The 7,896-nt window shown below is 57.5% G+C and overlaps 1 non-coding gene across 1 annotated transcript; it reads right to left on the minus strand.

The window, feature by feature from the left end:
• Positions 1 to 7,173: 7,173 nt before the first annotated feature.
• Positions 7,174 to 7,247, minus strand: TRNAI-AAU (transfer RNA isoleucine (anticodon AAU)). Its single transcript has one exon. It is a non-coding gene; the product is annotated as a tRNA-Ile (tRNA).
• Between the last annotated feature and the right edge of the window lie 649 nt (positions 7,248 to 7,896).

Raw genomic sequence — 7,896 nt, forward strand, 5'->3', positions numbered from 1 at the left:
CTGCGACGGCGAGCCCGGCCCGTGCTGTTGAGCGCGAGGCCCCCGTAGTCATCTGGCGGGGGCTTCTGCAGGCTCGCCGCGCTGACCTGCGGCTCGACGGAGCGCCTTGCTGGTGGGGAACAACGGCAGACCCGGCCTGGGGTCGAGCATGGGAGCCCGGACCAAGGAGGTGAGGAGCGGCGGTGGACGAGGCTCCCCCACCCCCCCCGGCCCAGCGGACCTCCCTTTCACGAGGGACCACCGGGAGACAGCAGACTCTGGCTGGCACCCCCACAGGCAAGTCCACTAGCGGGGCACCGAGGCGGCGGCCCAGAACGGCCGAGACCACGATCCGCATGCACTGGGCCTGCCAGCGTGGCCCCCCACCGCCGCCGGTCCCCGCCTGCAGCACTGCCCCAATCCCTGGCTGAACCTGCGCACCTCGACATTCGGCGGGGGAGGTGGTAGCCTGTAGGCCCGAGGGGCACGGAGAGGAACCACTGGGGCCCCCGCACGTGGTGGGAAAGCACTGGAACTCTTGCCCTGCCAGTCGTGGTGGCGCTGACGCTGGGGACACCTGCACCGACAGCCGCGCGCTCCCAACCGCGGCCCCCACGGAGGTGAGCGGGCCCCCTTGATGTGAGGAGGCCCCTGCGGACCTGCTGCGCTCTCACCCTCTGGGCAGTGCAGCGCGGTGTGCCATGGGCACCATCTTAGGCGGCTTCCCGCCCGGCCTGGCCAGCGCTTCCCGCCTCGCCGTTGGACCCGGCGTCCCTGCGCCCATCACGCGGCCCCCGCCGTGCCCTGCGACGCTACATTGCTCACCCGGGGGGGCAGAAGACTGGGAGGAACGCGGAGGCGCCACTTACGTAGCACTGGTTGTCCCGAACCCGGAGCGGCGCCCAGAAGGCCTAGGGCTCGATCTGCAGCCGGCAGAGGGAGGTACCGGCGGACGCGGCTGGGGGCTCTGGGGCGACATGTCCGGCGGGAGGCCCAGGAAGGACCGTACCATTAAGGATCTCTTCACCCCCCCTGCCATGGGGAAGCGGAATGGCCCCGCGGGATCCAACCCCCGGGGAGACACGGACAAGAAGACGGTGGCCTCGTCGCCCCCTGGGGGAGCGGACCCCGAGGCTCCAGTCACGCGGTCCTTTCTGGAGTCCCTGTTCACTGGCCTGAGGGAAGACATCCACGCCCTAAAGAAGGAGCTCCAAGACGAGATCAAAGAGGTCCGCCGCGACACCGATGCCATAGGGGAGAGAGTGGCAGACCTGGAAACGAAGAGCGACACACGGGACGCCGAGATAGAGGCCCTAAGACAGGAGCTGGCCCGCATCCACGACCAACAGGTGGACCTCCAGACACACGCCGAGGATCTGGAGAACCGCTCCCGGCGGCATAACATCAGGATCCGAGGAGTGAAATTGTCCCCGGACACGGAGGACCTCTTCCGGTTTACACAGGGTCTCTTCAACCACATCTTGGGCCGTCAGGCAGACGCCCCCCTGCGACTTGACAGGGCCCACCGGACGGGTCCGCCGAGGGCCGACGTGACACACCCGCCGGACATCCTGGTGTGCGTGCAGGACTTCAGGACAAAAGAGGAGATCCTAAGCAAGGCACTCCACATGGAGAGAATCACCTTTGGCGACCATTCCCCGACGTTATACCAGGACCTGGCTGCACTTACCCTGGAGAAACGGCGCACCTTTCGGCCAGTGACGGCGGAACTGAGACAGCGCAACATTTCCTACAGCTGGGGGCACCCCTTCCGCCTGGTGTTTCGGCTTGGCAATGTCCTCCATCAGCCGCGCACCCTCCGGGACGCCTGCCGAGTGCTGGGCGTGGATGAACCGGTGGTCGACGACGGGTCACCGGGAGACAAGTCTACTAACGAGGCTGCCCCAGGTCGCTGGCAGCAGCAGCGGCGCAGACGCAGGCCACGATGCCCCGCGGCCACAGAGATAGAGGAGGGGCAGAGGGCTGCGGTGGAGACAGTGGCGCAGGGCCTAGCGCCTGCGAACAGTGGCTGACCGCTGGGAGAGCGACGCACTAGTTCCACAAGACATGGTTGGTTTGGGCTAATCTAGTCCGGCGGCGGGGGCGCGTGCAGAGCGCTCCTTGGCCTTCCCTGATGGTGACTCTGACTCTTTACCTGCGGCGGAGCACTTCGAGTGGGCCGACCTGCTTGCGACGTCGCCACTGCTCCCATTCTACGGACTTACCTTACCACGGGTCCAGTGGCCACGTGCCTGGACCTGGGACAATGTTGGACCACATTTCTTTGCCAGTTGGGGAGAAGGGTTGGGTGGGGATCCGGGTACGGGGAGTTGGACGGGAAGAGTTTGCACCGAGGGTGGGGGGGATCCGGGCGGGGAAGTTGCTCCGGTTGAGCAGGGACAGGGGGGGGCAGTCGGGGCTGGGGGGGAGTTGGGGGGAGAGGGGGAGGGGCGGGGGGGCTCTCCTTGTCCAGGGGATTCGGACGCCACGGGAGGAACTGACGAGGCTCCCAACTCAGTGTCTTCCACGACCCGCTGTCCCACAGCCACGGCCTCCGGGTGGGTTTGGCGTCTTTCTTACGACCCCAGATATGCCACGACACCTCACAGTGCTCACGCTTAATGTGCGGGGTCTCAACAGTCCGAACAAATGCAGGGCGATACTATCCTGTCTCGAGCGCTCCAAGGCGGATATCTGCCTTCTTCAAGAAACACACCTTGTGCGCAGCGACCAGCATAGACTCAAATCCTGTGCTTTTCCATGGCAGTTCTTCTCCTCCTCCCTGAAGAAGTCTGCGGGGGTGGCGATCCTAGTGGCTAAATCCTTTGAGGGGAAGGTCCTCCAGAAAGAGGCCGAAATTAAAGGGCGGCTTCTACTCTATAGCTTCCAAATTGCGGGCCACACCTTGCTGGTGGGCTCTGTTTACGGCCCGAACGAGGGGCAGGAAAGGTTCCTACATACAGCTCTAGAGACCACTACATCCACTACGCACACTCACTTGCTGCTGGGGGGGGACCTCAACATCGTATTTCATAACACGGCGGACCGCTCAGGCCAAAGATCCGGGCAGGTAGGGGCGCTCACAGCGGCGGGACATGCACACTTAGCAGACTTGGGCCTCACCGATTTATGGCGACACACACACCCCCTAACCACTGCCTATACGTATTTCTCGGCGGCACACAAGACGTATGCGAGACTGGACTATTTTCTGGGCTCCTCTCAACTGGCGTTACAGGTTGAGGGCGTGGAGATACTGCCAGCTGCGCTATCGGACCACTCCCCGGTGGTGGCGACGCTTCGTGTGGGAGCCATGCCGGCTCCACAACGACACTGGAGGCTGCGAGACGGTCTCTTGCAGCTGCCTGACACCCAGACCCGGCTCACAGCCGCGATTGGCCATTTTCTGGAACACAACGCCAATGATGACACCACGAAGGCCACCCAGTGGGCGGCCCTCAAAGCAGTCCTACGCGGGGAAATCATCTCCATCGCCACGGCCAACAACAAGGAAAGGGTGCTGAAGCGTGCCGAGCTTACCCAACGGGTGGCAGAACTGGAACAGATGCACCAGCGCACGGGGGCGGCCAGGGCATGGCGACAATTGTGCGCCGAACGGAAAATGCTGGCGGCCTTGGATCAAGACATGGCGGAATACGCCGCTATGCGCCTCAAACACGTCTATTATACCGGTGGCGACCGTTGCGGGAGGCTGCTGGCGAGTAGGCTAAGGGCGCAAACCCAGAGGCAACAAGTGCGCTCTCTCCTGTCGGCCAATGGCGACCAGATTACAGAGGACGCGGCGATTGCGGCGGCCTTCGGCAATTTTTATGCGGCGCTCTACGACGCGGATCACCTGGACCCCAATGCCGGCCCGGCCTACTTGCAGGGCGTGGAGCTCCCCACCCTTACCCAAGCCCAAGCGGACCTTCTGGAGCGGCCCATAGGCCTGGAAGAGGTCATCTCGGCCATTGCCCGCCTCAAGGTTGGGAAATCCCCGGGACCCGACGGCTATACCGCGGCATTTTACAAGACCTTTTGCCAGCAGCTTGCCCCTCTCTTGCGCGACCTGTTTAACACATTTGACACGCCTGGCGCCATACACCCGGACCTGCTAGAGGCGTCTATCTCTGTTATTCCCAAACCGGGCCGTGATCCGGCGGCCTGCGGTTCCTACAGGCCCATCTCGCTACTGAACGTAGACTTGAAGCTCTACACTGGCATACTAGCGAGCCGCATCGCACCATATATGCAACAGCTGATAGACCCCGACCAAGCGGGCTTTATCCCTCAACGGCAGACCAGCGACAACACCAAGCGGGTGCTGCACCAAATTGAGGCCGGGTCGCGCACTAAACCCGGCTGCATGCTCCTCACCATCGATGCGGAGAAAGCCTTCGACAGAGTGCATTGGCCATACCTCGACCAGGCCCTCCGTCACTTCGGATTTGGGGAGAAACTCCGCCATCGCATCTTCAACTGCTACCGCCGGCCCAACGCCACGGTAAGGGTGAACGGTCACACCTCCCCGAGGTTCAACATTGGCAGAGGCACGCGCCAAGGCTGCCCTCTGTCGCCGCTCCTATTCGCATTGTATATGGAGCCGATGGCTCAGAGAGTGCGGCAACATGCTCTCATTTCTGGTATCAAGTTTGGAGCCGACACGCATAAGATCAGCCAGTACGCTGACGACGTCTTGCTGTCCCTTACTGACCCGATGCAATCCCTGCGTGCTCTCTTTGTGGAGCTCCACACCTTCGCCCTGGCCTCGGGTTTTAAAATCAACGAAGCCAAATCTGAGGCCCTGAACATCTCCCTAAGCCCAGACGTGGTGGCCGAGATTAAATCGGAATTCAAGATACAATGGTCGGACGCAACCGTCCCGTACCTAGGCGTTCGCCTGGCTCCTACTGTCAGGGGCACTGCGCGAGTCAATTACGAGGCCCTCATACTCAAACTCCGGGAGCAGCTCCGGCGTTGGAAACCACTTACGCTGTCATGGCTAGGCAGAATTGCCGCAGTCAAAATGACACTGCTGCCGCAGATCCTGTACCTGTTTCAGACGCTCCCCTTGAACCCCCCGACGGGTTGGCTTCAACAAACCCAATCGGAACTATCACGGTTCATTTGGAACGGCCGGCGACCTAGGTTTAAGCACACTCTCGCCACTCTACCCCCAGCGAACGGGGGGGTCGGCGTGCCAGACCTTACCCTGTACTTCCAGGCAGCACAGCTGCGCACCTTCGTGGAATGGTTCCAGCTGGAGTCCGGTAAACACTGGCTCTTCCTGGACCAGGCAGTGGCTGGCCGTACCCTCCAGGGCGTGCCCTTCCTACCACGCCGACACCGTCCCCCTAACCTGTACGCTTCTGAAATCACCAGCACCGCCCTGCGAGTGTGGGACAGAGTGGCCGTGGCCAAGGGGCTGACCACCTTCTCCTCACCTATGACTCCCATCTTTGAGAATCCAGACTTCTCGCCGGGCTTGGACGCCGGAGCATTCACGACGTGGCGGACGACGCCCTGTAGAGTGGCGGGACACATGTTCGATATCAAGGGGATCCTCCCGTTCCAGCAGGTCAAGGCGGATTACGGTGTGGCCGAATCGGAACGCTTGCAATACCTGCAGGTGCGCCACTGGGTGCTCCACCCCTCGATCCAGCCCGGAGCCCAACGGCACCTCACGCCCTACGAACGGTGGCTGCTAACGCGCACCTCGGATAAGAAATTGATTTCAGACCTTTATCAGCAGCTACTTCTCACTCAGGCACACACGTACAACGCGGGCCAAGTCCGGTGGGAAAGGGACCTGGGGAGGCAGCTCACTAGGAAAGAATGGGAGGGGGTGTACCATAGAGCCAGACACTCGGCGCACCACACCGGGCTTACCGAGACATTGACTAAGGTAGCCACATACTGGTACCACACCCCTGAGAGACTACATCAATGGGATGCCCGAATCAGTGACAGATGCTGGAGGGGGTGTGGGGAACTAGGGACATTGGAACACCTGCTGTGGAGCTGTGAGGCGCTGCGCCCCTATTGGGACCCTATCCTGGACCTTATAGATGCACATCTAGACACACAACTGCCGCGCTTCCCAGCATACATTCTACTAGGCCTCCCAAACGCACTCATGTACCCTCTGAAATCCTGGCGAGGCCGCTTGATCGCACTTGCGCTTGGGGCTGCGGTCCAAAACATTGTGGCCCACTGGAGGGCGATTCAGGCTCCGCAGCAACTGGGGTGGCTTCACCGGCTCTGGGCGATCCTGGGAATGGAGAAACTATCACTGACGGCAGCGGGGAGGGGGGCGGACTTTGCGGAACTCTGGCGGCCATTCCTCGCCTTGCTTACCGGGGAGTTTCGGGAGGTGAGCTGCCCACGCTACCTGCGCCTGCTACGCCTGGCAGAAACACCTCTCCCGGACCCCAAGACTCACGCCCGTAAGCGCACGGGCCCTGCGCGCGCAGCACCGACTGACTGTTTGTAGTAGACCACAACCGATAGTTTAATCCCGGAAATGGACAAGGAGAGGGGAGGGCTGGGGTGGGAAGGGTAGGGGGGTTGTTTACAGTTCTTTGTTTCTCGAGTTGCACTAGCACTGATCAGCTTGCACCGTGGTAGCACCTCTTATGACGCGGCCGGCCCAGCTGGGTTGTAGGCGGCTTGCTGTGTTAACAAGATGATGTACCCGCTGGCCTCGTGAGGGGTGTCAGCCGGGTCGCTGACCTAGGCCTCCCTGGAGAGGTGACGGCCCCTACAGATGTCTCTGAGGTGCATTTCTTTGCCTATGCTCAATAAAATATTTAAGACATAAAGACTAAACTAATAGGCTCACTAAATATATAGCACACTATTGAAGAAATAGCAGATGATGAAGTGCTACTGATTGTTAACCCGGGATAGTTGGAAAGCTTATATTCAGCTGTTTACATTCATACTATCTTTATATTTCATCAACAAGACAAAACAAAAATGACCTCAATAAATTGCAATAAATAAGAGATTTAGTTACTTGGCGTTAGAACTTAGAACCAATTATAGATATTCCAGGAGCTTTCAGAATGATAATTAATTCTACAACTATATCAAATGTATTCATCCAATCCTTCAAGTAGCTTTTGATCCAAGGTGATAAACAGTCAAAAATGAGACACAAGAAAAATGTATCTTTTTACAAACAATTAAACTTGGCCTGTACAGGGATCGAACCTGTGACCTTGGCGTTATTAGCACCACGCTCTAACCATCTGAGCTAACAGGCCGTTTTGCACAAAATCCTGGAAGTCCAGCATATGAATATGAAAGTTATAAATATATAATATCAACATGAAGAAACTTATATGACTTTAAAAAAATTACAATACAAAAGAGATTTTCATACTTAGTGTTAGAACTTAGAACCATTAATGTTTTTTCCATGTGTTTTAGCAATAAATAACAATTCATCACCTATATGCAATTGATTCATTTAATCATTCTATCAGCTTCCCCTCAAAGGAAATATAGAGATACACATGATACAGAAGAAAATACATCTATTTTCAACATTAAAGGAGCATCAAGTATTGGCTTGGAGACGGATTGAAAGTATGTCCTTGGCATTTTTAACTTTATGCTCTGAAGACTAAACTAATAGGCTCACTAAATATATAGCATACAATTGAAGAAATAGCAGATGATGAAGTGCTACTGATTGTTAACCCAGGATAGTTGGAAAGCTTATATTCAGCTGTTTACATTCATACTATTTTTATATTTCATCAACAAGACAAAACAAAAATGACCTCAATAAATTGCAATAAATAAGAGATTTAGTTACTTGGTGTTAGAACTTAGAACCATTAATAGATATTCCAGGAGCTTTCAGAATAATAATTAATTCTACAACTATATCAAATGTATTCATCCAAT

The sequence above is a fragment of the Lissotriton vulgaris genome, chromosome 4_1 (genome assembly GCF_964263255.1).
Source record: "Lissotriton vulgaris chromosome 4_1, aLisVul1.2, whole genome shotgun sequence".
Classification (NCBI taxonomy): Eukaryota; Metazoa; Chordata; class Amphibia; order Caudata; family Salamandridae; genus Lissotriton; species Lissotriton vulgaris.